A 12,500-nucleotide genomic window follows, 5' to 3' on the forward strand; every position below is an offset into this window, starting at 1 on the left:
CAAGCAAGCAAGCAAGCAAGCAAGCAAGAGCCATGAGGTTTCACACAGGGTCTGGCCTCAGGCTTGCTAGGCCGGCCATTCAGTCCCTGAGCCACAGAAACCCTAGCGTTTTGGTCAAGACTCGCTTTGCAGTGCTGGGAGCGTGTGCTCACCGTTCCAGGAGCAAGACAAGGACGGGTGTCTTCCAGTTGCCCCAGAAGAACCGGGCTGGAGGCTACCTCCTGCCCTATCAAGGTCTCACAGGCCAAGCTAGCACTGTGGCACCGAGCGGCAGGCACCCCAGCCATGGCTCTTTCTGCTTTGCCTAGGAGGAAAACACTGCCTGCTCTCACTTGGAACCCCGTCTGTATGTCCTTTCCCATCTGGCTGCGTCCATCTTGGCTTGAAGGCTAGGTGAGAGCAGTCAACCCCCAAGTATTCTCTAGTCGCTACCCACAACCAGTTCCCACCAGAGCGGTCAGACTGTTGGCCAGCGAACCTGTGTGTGGCCATGGCACCCGCTGCTTGGTGCTCCAGGATATCTTCAGGTAGACCTAAATGCACAGCAGGTCTCTAGATCCTACCAATGCCTAAAACCAGGAAAGCGGTGCCACCGGCAGGGACAACCAGGGGAGGACAGGAGTCCCCAGGATGGTGCACTGAATGGCCAGGTCCCCACTGGGGGAGAGCAGGAGTGAGAGGCTGGTGCCTTGTCTCTTCTCCACCTATCCAAACCAGGCTTGCCATGGCTGCCAGCACCATTGTGCCTCTGGGTTTGGTAAAAAGGGGAGGGGTGCTTCTCTCTCTAGTTCAGTCTCTCTCTAGCTTGTGCTCTCTCTCTCACTCTCTCCCTAACACTCACACACACACTTTCCCTCCCTCCCTCCTTCCCTCCCTCCCTCCCTCCCTTCCCCCCTCCCTCCCTTCCTCCATCACTCCCTCCCTTCTTAGTTCCTTCCCTCCCTCTCTCCCTCCCACTCTCCCTCCCTCCATCTCTCCCTTGCCTGTGCTCTACTCAATTCCAGGCTTCACCAGTACCCACACGAGTGGGGATGGCCTGCACCCAAGGGAAGGGGCTGCACCATGCCCCCAGGAACTCTGTCCTTCAGAGGACAGCCCGCCTCCTGTGCCATCCCTCCCACTCCCAATTGTGCTATGTGGCAGGGATTGAGCCTTCTATTCCCGGTGGCCAACTGCTTCTTCTGACGGCCAGTCTTCTTGGGGACTTGCTCCACCTGGTTTCTTTTCAGGTGGAAACCCTAGATGGCCCCAGGCCTCCTCCCTTGTGTTTCTTCATGGGGGGGCGGGGTGTGTGTGTGTGTTGGGGAGGATGTGTGGTGGATACAGCCTTGGTGAGATAAAGGAAGGAATGGGGACAGAGGTGGGGCTCCATCCACCAGTGTCCCCAAACCAAGCTGGTGTCCTCCCGCCGATCCCACTTTGCAGCATGTGCCTCCCAGGGGAGACTCCGTCTCCCAGCCATGCCTGGTCCCCTCTGCACCTGGGTAGGCACCCACGGCTGCTCTGCCCTGGAATCTCTCAGCCAAGTTGGCCCGCTGGATCTGCTGACAGCCGAGGCTCCCCTGGGGGCTTGTGGACTGGCTCAGCAAGACCACAGGCACACCAGGAGGCTTTGTTATCTACTCAAGCAACTTTGTTGAATTTCCTCTGTGTTTCTGTGTGCCCCTCTTTCTCCTGAGGTAGTCAGTGGTGGGATGGAAGCTCGGGGTCTTCAGGCTGCTAGGTGGGCCGGCAGGGGGGGCGTGCAGACAGGGAAGGCTTTCTTGGAACGCTTGAGCCAAGCCTCACGTCAGTGCTTTCAATTCATCTCTTCCAGGACTAGGGATCACCCAAACAGAAACCTGAGCAGAGCCACAGAGAAGGCCCTCGTGGACCCACAGGAGCTCTACTGGTCCAGGGAGCCGGTGGCGGACAGGGGTGGGGGCTAAGGGTGCTGGGGTGGGTGGGTGGGTGGAGGGGGAGCAGCTGGGGGCCAAAGGCTAGCTAGCACTGATGGCAGAAGGAAGTGAGAAGCCAGGCAGCCAGGCAAGAAGAGTGAGCGCTGCCCTCCCTGGTGTGTGGCGGGCTGGGTGTGTGTGTGTGTGTGTGTGTGTGTGTGTGTGTGTGTGTGTGTGTGCTTGCGCTCAAGCCAGTGCAAGCGAGCGCGCGGGGGCGCCACCTAGTGGAAGGGCAGGGTGCGGCATGGGCAAGCTGTGTGCTGAGAGTGGGCTCCCTATGTGGGGCGGTGAGCATGGAGTGGGAGTTTTCGTGGGAGGGGAGCAGGTGATTGTAAACGGCAGGGCCCGAGCGTGGGAGTAGGGTGTGTAAGCTGGTGTGGAGAAAGTGGAGTGAAGGCAGGCTGAGAGGTGCGGGCTGGGGTTGTGAAGCGACAGGCCAGTTAGTGTGGCAGCTGTGGCGAGAGAAGAGGGGAGGCGAGGGAGGGAGGAGGCGGAAAGGGGTGGGGTGGGGAGAGAGGCTGGAGGGCCGGTCCCGCTCCCGTGGCCTGCTGGAGCGGGAGTCGAGCGGGGCAAAAAGCCTACAGCACCCGGTATTCCCAGGCGGTCTCCCATCCAAGTACTAACCAGGCCCGACCCTGCTTAGCTTCCGAGATCAGACGAGATCGGGCGCGTTCAGGGTGGTATGGCCGTAGACGCTCACTGCTGCTTCTCGCAGCCCCAAAAGCTGCTCTCGCCGCCTCTGCCGCCTGTCTCTGCGCACCACTGCCAGCCTCGGCCTCTGCCTGCGCCTCTGGACACACACACACGCACACACTCTCGCTGGGCCGGCTCGGGCGACGCGATCCACTGGATCGCACCCGAGGACCACAGCCTCTGCCAGCGAGCGCGCTGGCCCTTCTGGCTCTCGCCGCCTGCTCTCAGCTCACGGCTGCCACCCCCCCGACCCCCGCCCTTCCCCACACCCCACACACTCAACTCTCTCCCTCCCTCCCTCCCTCCCTCCCTCCCTCCCCCTCTAGCCCCCCAGTCTCACTAAGGTGCAGAGTGAGAAGGCCATGTTTCCTCCGCAGAGGCTCACCTTCCATCCTACCCCACAGCCTGGATCAGGGGTGCAAATGGAAGCGCTGAAGGCCAGTGGACTTGCAAGGTTCGCCCGCCACTTGTCTTCAGCGCCCACCGGGCTACCAAGGGACCGATTTGATATTTGCATGGGTGTGCATGAATTGCACTGCTTCGCCACGGTCTTGATCTCACTCTCTTGCCTCCCCAAAAGACCTTGCTTTTGCCACCGGCCGCGGACTGAGGAGAGGGCTGGGCTTTGCACAGAGCAATGTGGAATTCCCATCTCGAGTGCTTTTTGCAGAAGGACCTAACCCAGAAACCTAGCCCTCAACTGAAGCCCAGGGGGAGGGAATCGATTCGTAATGAGCGTCCCATTCCTCACCCCACCAGGAACCCTCACCCAAACCCTCAAGCCCATTGAAAGTCTGCCCTAAGCCCAAGCCTATGCCAATTGTCACCCTACCCCCAAACGTTCATACTGAAATCACACCTCAACCCTGTCCCCTTACTCTTGCTAATGCCAACCCTAACCCCGATTCGGACCCTATTCCACAGCCCAAACCTAAGCCCTAACACCTGATCGCAGCCGGCCGTGGAACCTCTCAGCAAGCCCCATTCTGTTGCTACTGCTTGGCCCTAGCCGGAATTGGCATCCTAACTCTAAGCAGAGCAGTAGTAGCCTGAAGGCCCAAGGCCACTGGAAGCCCTCACCTCATCTTTCCCGCTAAGGCTCCCACTAACGCTACCCTGAGCCCAAGCCTCACTCTAACAGGAACCCCTACCTTGTCCGGCAGTGGAAGCCCCCAAACAAGGCCAAAGCTGCTGCGTGCTTCTGAATGCAGAGCTTCCGGAGTCCCGGCAGCATTTGTCTCTGAAGAGCCTCATTTGCCCTCATCTATCCCGCCCTTGATTTCCAGTTCTGGAGAGTGCACCCTGGGAAAAGACAACCCGTGTCCCTCCTAGGTGGAAGTCTAACCACAAAGCAGCAGCCAGGCTTTGTCTTGCTTTCCCAGCCCTCGGGGCCTGGCCAGTGTGAGGCCAGCTGAACCTGTCAGGCCACACCTCTGATCGTCTCCATAGATCCCTCCATAGATCCATGGACCCTTGGACTGGTCCTTCCATCCAGCCGGCCACCCAGCCAGTCATCCACCCATCCATCCATCTAATCCATCCATCTAGCCATCCACCCATCCATCCAACAAGCCCCAAATCACCCTATGCAATGAGCCAGCATCCCCCAAGCAGGCAGGCAGGCAGGCAGGAGGTCCGGCAGGCTGGCAGGCAGGCAGGCAGGCAGGCAAGCAAGCAAGCAAGCAAGCAAGCAAGCAAGCAAGAGCCATGAGGTTTCACACAGGGTCTGGCCTCAGGCTTGCTAGGCCGGCCATTCAGTCCCTGAGCCACAGAAACCCTAGCGTTTTGGTCAAGACTCGCTTTGCAGTGCTGGGAGCGTGTGCTCACCGTTCCAGGAGCAAGACAAGGACGGGTGTCTTCCAGTTGCCCCAGAAGAACCGGGCTGGAGGCTACCTCCTGCCCTATCAAGGTCTCACAGGCCAAGCTAGCACTGTGGCACCGAGCGGCAGGCACCCCAGCCATGGCTCTTTCTGCTTTGCCTAGGAGGAAAACACTGCCTGCTCTCACTTGGAACCCCGTCTGTATGTCCTTTCCCATCTGGCTGCGTCCATCTTGGCTTGAAGGCTAGGTGAGAGCAGTCAACCCCCAAGTATTCTCTAGTCGCTACCCACAACCAGTTCCCACCAGAGCGGTCAGACTGTTGGCCAGCGAACCTGTGTGTGGCCATGGCACCCGCTGCTTGGTGCTCCAGGATATCTTCAGGTAGACCTAAATGCACAGCAGGTCTCTAGATCCTACCAATGCCTAAAACCAGGAAAGCGGTGCCACCGGCAGGGACAACCAGGGGAGGACAGGAGTCCCCAGGATGGTGCACTGAATGGCCAGGTCCCCACTGGGGGAGAGCAGGAGTGAGAGGCTGGTGCCTTGTCTCTTCTCCACCTATCCAAACCAGGCTTGCCATGGCTGCCAGCACCATTGTGCCTCTGGGTTTGGTAAAAAGGGGAGGGGTGCTTCTCTCTCTAGTTCAGTCTCTCTCTAGCTTGTGCTCTCTCTCTCACTCTCTCCCTAACACTCACACACACACTTTCCCTCCCTCCCTCCTTCCCTCCCTCCCTCCCTCCCTTCCCCCCTCCCTCCCTTCCTCCATCACTCCCTCCCTTCTTAGTTCCTTCCCTCCCTCTCTCCCTCCCACTCTCCCTCCCTCCATCTCTCCCTTGCCTGTGCTCTACTCAATTCCAGGCTTCACCAGTACCCACACGAGTGGGGATGGCCTGCACCCAAGGGAAGGGGCTGCACCATGCCCCCAGGAACTCTGTCCTTCAGAGGACAGCCCGCCTCCTGTGCCATCCCTCCCACTCCCAATTGTGCTATGTGGCAGGGATTGAGCCTTCTATTCCCGGTGGCCAACTGCTTCTTCTGACGGCCAGTCTTCTTGGGGACTTGCTCCACCTGGTTTCTTTTCAGGTGGAAACCCTAGATGGCCCCAGGCCTCCTCCCTTGTGTTTCTTCATGGGGGGGCGGGGTGTGTGTGTGTGTTGGGGAGGATGTGTGGTGGATACAGCCTTGGTGAGATAAAGGAAGGAATGGGGACAGAGGTGGGGCTCCATCCACCAGTGTCCCCAAACCAAGCTGGTGTCCTCCCGCCGATCCCACTTTGCAGCATGTGCCTCCCAGGGGAGACTCCGTCTCCCAGCCATGCCTGGTCCCCTCTGCACCTGGGTAGGCACCCACGGCTGCTCTGCCCTGGAATCTCTCAGCCAAGTTGGCCCGCTGGATCTGCTGACAGCCGAGGCTCCCCTGGGGGCTTGTGGACTGGCTCAGCAAGACCACAGGCACACCAGGAGGCTTTGTTATCTACTCAAGCAACTTTGTTGAATTTCCTCTGTGTTTCTGTGTGCCCCTCTTTCTCCTGAGGTAGTCAGTGGTGGGATGGAAGCTCGGGGTCTTCAGGCTGCTAGGTGGGCCGGCAGGGGGGGCGTGCAGACAGGGAAGGCTTTCTTGGAACGCTTGAGCCAAGCCTCACGTCAGTGCTTTCAATTCATCTCTTCCAGGACTAGGGATCACCCAAACAGAAACCTGAGCAGAGCCACAGAGAAGGCCCTCGTGGACCCACAGGAGCTCTACTGGTCCAGGGAGCCGGTGGCGGACAGGGGTGGGGGCTAAGGGTGCTGGGGTGGGTGGGTGGGTGGAGGGGGAGCAGCTGGGGGCCAAAGGCTAGCTAGCACTGATGGCAGAAGGAAGTGAGAAGCCAGGCAGCCAGGCAAGAAGAGTGAGCGCTGCCCTCCCTGGTGTGTGGCGGGCTGGGTGTGTGTGTGTGTGTGTGTGTGTGTGTGTGTGTGTGTGTGTGTGTGCTTGCGCTCAAGCCAGTGCAAGCGAGCGCGCGGGGGCGCCACCTAGTGGAAGGGCAGGGTGCGGCATGGGCAAGCTGTGTGCTGAGAGTGGGCTCCCTATGTGGGGCGGTGAGCATGGAGTGGGAGTTTTCGTGGGAGGGGAGCAGGTGATTGTAAACGGCAGGGCCCGAGCGTGGGAGTAGGGTGTGTAAGCTGGTGTGGAGAAAGTGGAGTGAAGGCAGGCTGAGAGGTGCGGGCTGGGGTTGTGAAGCGACAGGCCAGTTAGTGTGGCAGCTGTGGCGAGAGAAGAGGGGAGGCGAGGGAGGGAGGAGGCGGAAAGGGGTGGGGTGGGGAGAGAGGCTGGAGGGCCGGTCCCGCTCCCGTGGCCTGCTGGAGCGGGAGTCGAGCGGGGCAAAAAGCCTACAGCACCCGGTATTCCCAGGCGGTCTCCCATCCAAGTACTAACCAGGCCCGACCCTGCTTAGCTTCCGAGATCAGACGAGATCGGGCGCGTTCAGGGTGGTATGGCCGTAGACGCTCACTGCTGCTTCTCGCAGCCCCAAAAGCTGCTCTCGCCGCCTCTGCCGCCTGTCTCTGCGCACCACTGCCAGCCTCGGCCTCTGCCTGCGCCTCTGGACACACACACACGCACACACTCTCGCTGGGCCGGCTCGGGCGACGCGATCCACTGGATCGCACCCGAGGACCACAGCCTCTGCCAGCGAGCGCGCTGGCCCTTCTGGCTCTCGCCGCCTGCTCTCAGCTCACGGCTGCCACCCCCCCGACCCCCGCCCTTCCCCACACCCCACACACTCAACTCTCTCCCTCCCTCCCTCCCTCCCTCCCTCCCTCCCCCTCTAGCCCCCCAGTCTCACTAAGGTGCAGAGTGAGAAGGCCATGTTTCCTCCGCAGAGGCTCACCTTCCATCCTACCCCACAGCCTGGATCAGGGGTGCAAATGGAAGCGCTGAAGGCCAGTGGACTTGCAAGGTTCGCCCGCCACTTGTCTTCAGCGCCCACCGGGCTACCAAGGGACCGATTTGATATTTGCATGGGTGTGCATGAATTGCACTGCTTCGCCACGGTCTTGATCTCACTCTCTTGCCTCCCCAAAAGACCTTGCTTTTGCCACCGGCCGCGGACTGAGGAGAGGGCTGGGCTTTGCACAGAGCAATGTGGAATTCCCATCTCGAGTGCTTTTTGCAGAAGGACCTAACCCAGAAACCTAGCCCTCAACTGAAGCCCAGGGGGAGGGAATCGATTCGTAATGAGCGTCCCATTCCTCACCCCACCAGGAACCCTCACCCAAACCCTCAAGCCCATTGAAAGTCTGCCCTAAGCCCAAGCCTATGCCAATTGTCACCCTACCCCCAAACGTTCATACTGAAATCACACCTCAACCCTGTCCCCTTACTCTTGCTAATGCCAACCCTAACCCCGATTCGGACCCTATTCCACAGCCCAAACCTAAGCCCTAACACCTGATCGCAGCCGGCCGTGGAACCTCTCAGCAAGCCCCATTCTGTTGCTACTGCTTGGCCCTAGCCGGAATTGGCATCCTAACTCTAAGCAGAGCAGTAGTAGCCTGAAGGCCCAAGGCCACTGGAAGCCCTCACCTCATCTTTCCCGCTAAGGCTCCCACTAACGCTACCCTGAGCCCAAGCCTCACTCTAACAGGAACCCCTACCTTGTCCGGCAGTGGAAGCCCCCAAACAAGGCCAAAGCTGCTGCGTGCTTCTGAATGCAGAGCTTCCGGAGTCCCGGCAGCATTTGTCTCTGAAGAGCCTCATTTGCCCTCATCTATCCCGCCCTTGATTTCCAGTTCTGGAGAGTGCACCCTGGGAAAAGACAACCCGTGTCCCTCCTAGGTGGAAGTCTAACCACAAAGCAGCAGCCAGGCTTTGTCTTGCTTTCCCAGCCCTCGGGGCCTGGCCAGTGTGAGGCCAGCTGAACCTGTCAGGCCACACCTCTGATCGTCTCCATAGATCCCTCCATAGATCCATGGACCCTTGGACTGGTCCTTCCATCCAGCCGGCCACCCAGCCAGTCATCCACCCATCCATCCATCTAATCCATCCATCTAGCCATCCACCCATCCATCCAACAAGCCCCAAATCACCCTATGCAATGAGCCAGCATCCCCCAAGCAGGCAGGCAGGCAGGCAGGAGGTCCGGCAGGCTGGCAGGCAGGCAGGCAGGCAGGCAAGCAAGCAAGCAAGCAAGCAAGCAAGCAAGCAAGAGCCATGAGGTTTCACACAGGGTCTGGCCTCAGGCTTGCTAGGCCGGCCATTCAGTCCCTGAGCCACAGAAACCCTAGCGTTTTGGTCAAGACTCGCTTTGCAGTGCTGGGAGCGTGTGCTCACCGTTCCAGGAGCAAGACAAGGACGGGTGTCTTCCAGTTGCCCCAGAAGAACCGGGCTGGAGGCTACCTCCTGCCCTATCAAGGTCTCACAGGCCAAGCTAGCACTGTGGCACCGAGCGGCAGGCACCCCAGCCATGGCTCTTTCTGCTTTGCCTAGGAGGAAAACACTGCCTGCTCTCACTTGGAACCCCGTCTGTATGTCCTTTCCCATCTGGCTGCGTCCATCTTGGCTTGAAGGCTAGGTGAGAGCAGTCAACCCCCAAGTATTCTCTAGTCGCTACCCACAACCAGTTCCCACCAGAGCGGTCAGACTGTTGGCCAGCGAACCTGTGTGTGGCCATGGCACCCGCTGCTTGGTGCTCCAGGATATCTTCAGGTAGACCTAAATGCACAGCAGGTCTCTAGATCCTACCAATGCCTAAAACCAGGAAAGCGGTGCCACCGGCAGGGACAACCAGGGGAGGACAGGAGTCCCCAGGATGGTGCACTGAATGGCCAGGTCCCCACTGGGGGAGAGCAGGAGTGAGAGGCTGGTGCCTTGTCTCTTCTCCACCTATCCAAACCAGGCTTGCCATGGCTGCCAGCACCATTGTGCCTCTGGGTTTGGTAAAAAGGGGAGGGGTGCTTCTCTCTCTAGTTCAGTCTCTCTCTAGCTTGTGCTCTCTCTCTCACTCTCTCCCTAACACTCACACACACACTTTCCCTCCCTCCCTCCTTCCCTCCCTCCCTCCCTCCCTTCCCCCCTCCCTCCCTTCCTCCATCACTCCCTCCCTTCTTAGTTCCTTCCCTCCCTCTCTCCCTCCCACTCTCCCTCCCTCCATCTCTCCCTTGCCTGTGCTCTACTCAATTCCAGGCTTCACCAGTACCCACACGAGTGGGGATGGCCTGCACCCAAGGGAAGGGGCTGCACCATGCCCCCAGGAACTCTGTCCTTCAGAGGACAGCCCGCCTCCTGTGCCATCCCTCCCACTCCCAATTGTGCTATGTGGCAGGGATTGAGCCTTCTATTCCCGGTGGCCAACTGCTTCTTCTGACGGCCAGTCTTCTTGGGGACTTGCTCCACCTGGTTTCTTTTCAGGTGGAAACCCTAGATGGCCCCAGGCCTCCTCCCTTGTGTTTCTTCATGGGGGGGCGGGGTGTGTGTGTGTGTTGGGGAGGATGTGTGGTGGATACAGCCTTGGTGAGATAAAGGAAGGAATGGGGACAGAGGTGGGGCTCCATCCACCAGTGTCCCCAAACCAAGCTGGTGTCCTCCCGCCGATCCCACTTTGCAGCATGTGCCTCCCAGGGGAGACTCCGTCTCCCAGCCATGCCTGGTCCCCTCTGCACCTGGGTAGGCACCCACGGCTGCTCTGCCCTGGAATCTCTCAGCCAAGTTGGCCCGCTGGATCTGCTGACAGCCGAGGCTCCCCTGGGGGCTTGTGGACTGGCTCAGCAAGACCACAGGCACACCAGGAGGCTTTGTTATCTACTCAAGCAACTTTGTTGAATTTCCTCTGTGTTTCTGTGTGCCCCTCTTTCTCCTGAGGTAGTCAGTGGTGGGATGGAAGCTCGGGGTCTTCAGGCTGCTAGGTGGGCCGGCAGGGGGGGCGTGCAGACAGGGAAGGCTTTCTTGGAACGCTTGAGCCAAGCCTCACGTCAGTGCTTTCAATTCATCTCTTCCAGGACTAGGGATCACCCAAACAGAAACCTGAGCAGAGCCACAGAGAAGGCCCTCGTGGACCCACAGGAGCTCTACTGGTCCAGGGAGCCGGTGGCGGACAGGGGTGGGGGCTAAGGGTGCTGGGGTGGGTGGGTGGGTGGAGGGGGAGCAGCTGGGGGCCAAAGGCTAGCTAGCACTGATGGCAGAAGGAAGTGAGAAGCCAGGCAGCCAGGCAAGAAGAGTGAGCGCTGCCCTCCCTGGTGTGTGGCGGGCTGGGTGTGTGTGTGTGTGTGTGTGTGTGTGTGTGTGTGTGTGTGTGTGTGCTTGCGCTCAAGCCAGTGCAAGCGAGCGCGCGGGGGCGCCACCTAGTGGAAGGGCAGGGTGCGGCATGGGCAAGCTGTGTGCTGAGAGTGGGCTCCCTATGTGGGGCGGTGAGCATGGAGTGGGAGTTTTCGTGGGAGGGGAGCAGGTGATTGTAAACGGCAGGGCCCGAGCGTGGGAGTAGGGTGTGTAAGCTGGTGTGGAGAAAGTGGAGTGAAGGCAGGCTGAGAGGTGCGGGCTGGGGTTGTGAAGCGACAGGCCAGTTAGTGTGGCAGCTGTGGCGAGAGAAGAGGGGAGGCGAGGGAGGGAGGAGGCGGAAAGGGGTGGGGTGGGGAGAGAGGCTGGAGGGCCGGTCCCGCTCCCGTGGCCTGCTGGAGCGGGAGTCGAGCGGGGCAAAAAGCCTACAGCACCCGGTATTCCCAGGCGGTCTCCCATCCAAGTACTAACCAGGCCCGACCCTGCTTAGCTTCCGAGATCAGACGAGATCGGGCGCGTTCAGGGTGGTATGGCCGTAGACGCTCACTGCTGCTTCTCGCAGCCCCAAAAGCTGCTCTCGCCGCCTCTGCCGCCTGTCTCTGCGCACCACTGCCAGCCTCGGCCTCTGCCTGCGCCTCTGGACACACACACACGCACACACTCTCGCTGGGCCGGCTCGGGCGACGCGATCCACTGGATCGCACCCGAGGACCACAGCCTCTGCCAGCGAGCGCGCTGGCCCTTCTGGCTCTCGCCGCCTGCTCTCAGCTCACGGCTGCCACCCCCCCGACCCCCGCCCTTCCCCACACCCCACACACTCAACTCTCTCCCTCCCTCCCTCCCTCCCTCCCTCCCTCCCCCTCTAGCCCCCCAGTCTCACTAAGGTGCAGAGTGAGAAGGCCATGTTTCCTCCGCAGAGGCTCACCTTCCATCCTACCCCACAGCCTGGATCAGGGGTGCAAATGGAAGCGCTGAAGGCCAGTGGACTTGCAAGGTTCGCCCGCCACTTGTCTTCAGCGCCCACCGGGCTACCAAGGGACCGATTTGATATTTGCATGGGTGTGCATGAATTGCACTGCTTCGCCACGGTCTTGATCTCACTCTCTTGCCTCCCCAAAAGACCTTGCTTTTGCCACCGGCCGCGGACTGAGGAGAGGGCTGGGCTTTGCACAGAGCAATGTGGAATTCCCATCTCGAGTGCTTTTTGCAGAAGGACCTAACCCAGAAACCTAGCCCTCAACTGAAGCCCAGGGGGAGGGAATCGATTCGTAATGAGCGTCCCATTCCTCACCCCACCAGGAACCCTCACCCAAACCCTCAAGCCCATTGAAAGTCTGCCCTAAGCCCAAGCCTATGCCAATTGTCACCCTACCCCCAAACGTTCATACTGAAATCACACCTCAACCCTGTCCCCTTACTCTTGCTAATGCCAACCCTAACCCCGATTCGGACCCTATTCCACAGCCCAAACCTAAGCCCTAACACCTGATCGCAGCCGGCCGTGGAACCTCTCAGCAAGCCCCATTCTGTTGCTACTGCTTGGCCCTAGCCGGAATTGGCATCCTAACTCTAAGCAGAGCAGTAGTAGCCTGAAGGCCCAAGGCCACTGGAAGCCCTCACCTCATCTTTCCCGCTAAGGCTCCCACTAACGCTACCCTGAGCCCAAGCCTCACTCTAACAGGAACCCCTACCTTGTCCGGCAGTGGAAGCCCCCAAACAAGGCCAAAGCTGCTGCGTGCTTCTGAATGCAGAGCTTCCGGAGTCCCGGCAGCATTTGTCTCTGAAGAGCCTCATTTGCCC

At 59.9% G+C, this 12,500-nt stretch overlaps 3 non-coding genes across 3 annotated transcripts; all 3 read right to left on the reverse strand.

Moving 5' to 3' along the window:
- Positions 1-2,512: 2,512 nt before the first annotated feature.
- Positions 2,513-2,631, reverse strand: LOC125344785. Its single transcript, XR_007209637.1, has one exon. It is a non-coding gene; the product is annotated as a 5S ribosomal RNA (ribosomal RNA).
- A 4,186-nt stretch (positions 2,632-6,817) lies between these two features.
- LOC125344787 lies at positions 6,818-6,936 on the reverse strand. The gene has a single exon (XR_007209638.1). It is a non-coding gene; the product is annotated as a 5S ribosomal RNA (ribosomal RNA).
- Positions 6,937-11,122: 4,186 nt separating this feature from the next.
- LOC125344788 lies at positions 11,123-11,241 on the reverse strand. Its single transcript, XR_007209639.1, has one exon. It is a non-coding gene; the product is annotated as a 5S ribosomal RNA (ribosomal RNA).
- Between the last annotated feature and the right edge of the window lie 1,259 nt (positions 11,242-12,500).

The sequence above is a fragment of the Perognathus longimembris genome, unplaced genomic scaffold, assembly GCF_023159225.1.
Source record: "Perognathus longimembris pacificus isolate PPM17 unplaced genomic scaffold, ASM2315922v1 HiC_scaffold_4245, whole genome shotgun sequence".
Classification (NCBI taxonomy): Eukaryota; Metazoa; Chordata; class Mammalia; order Rodentia; family Heteromyidae; genus Perognathus; species Perognathus longimembris.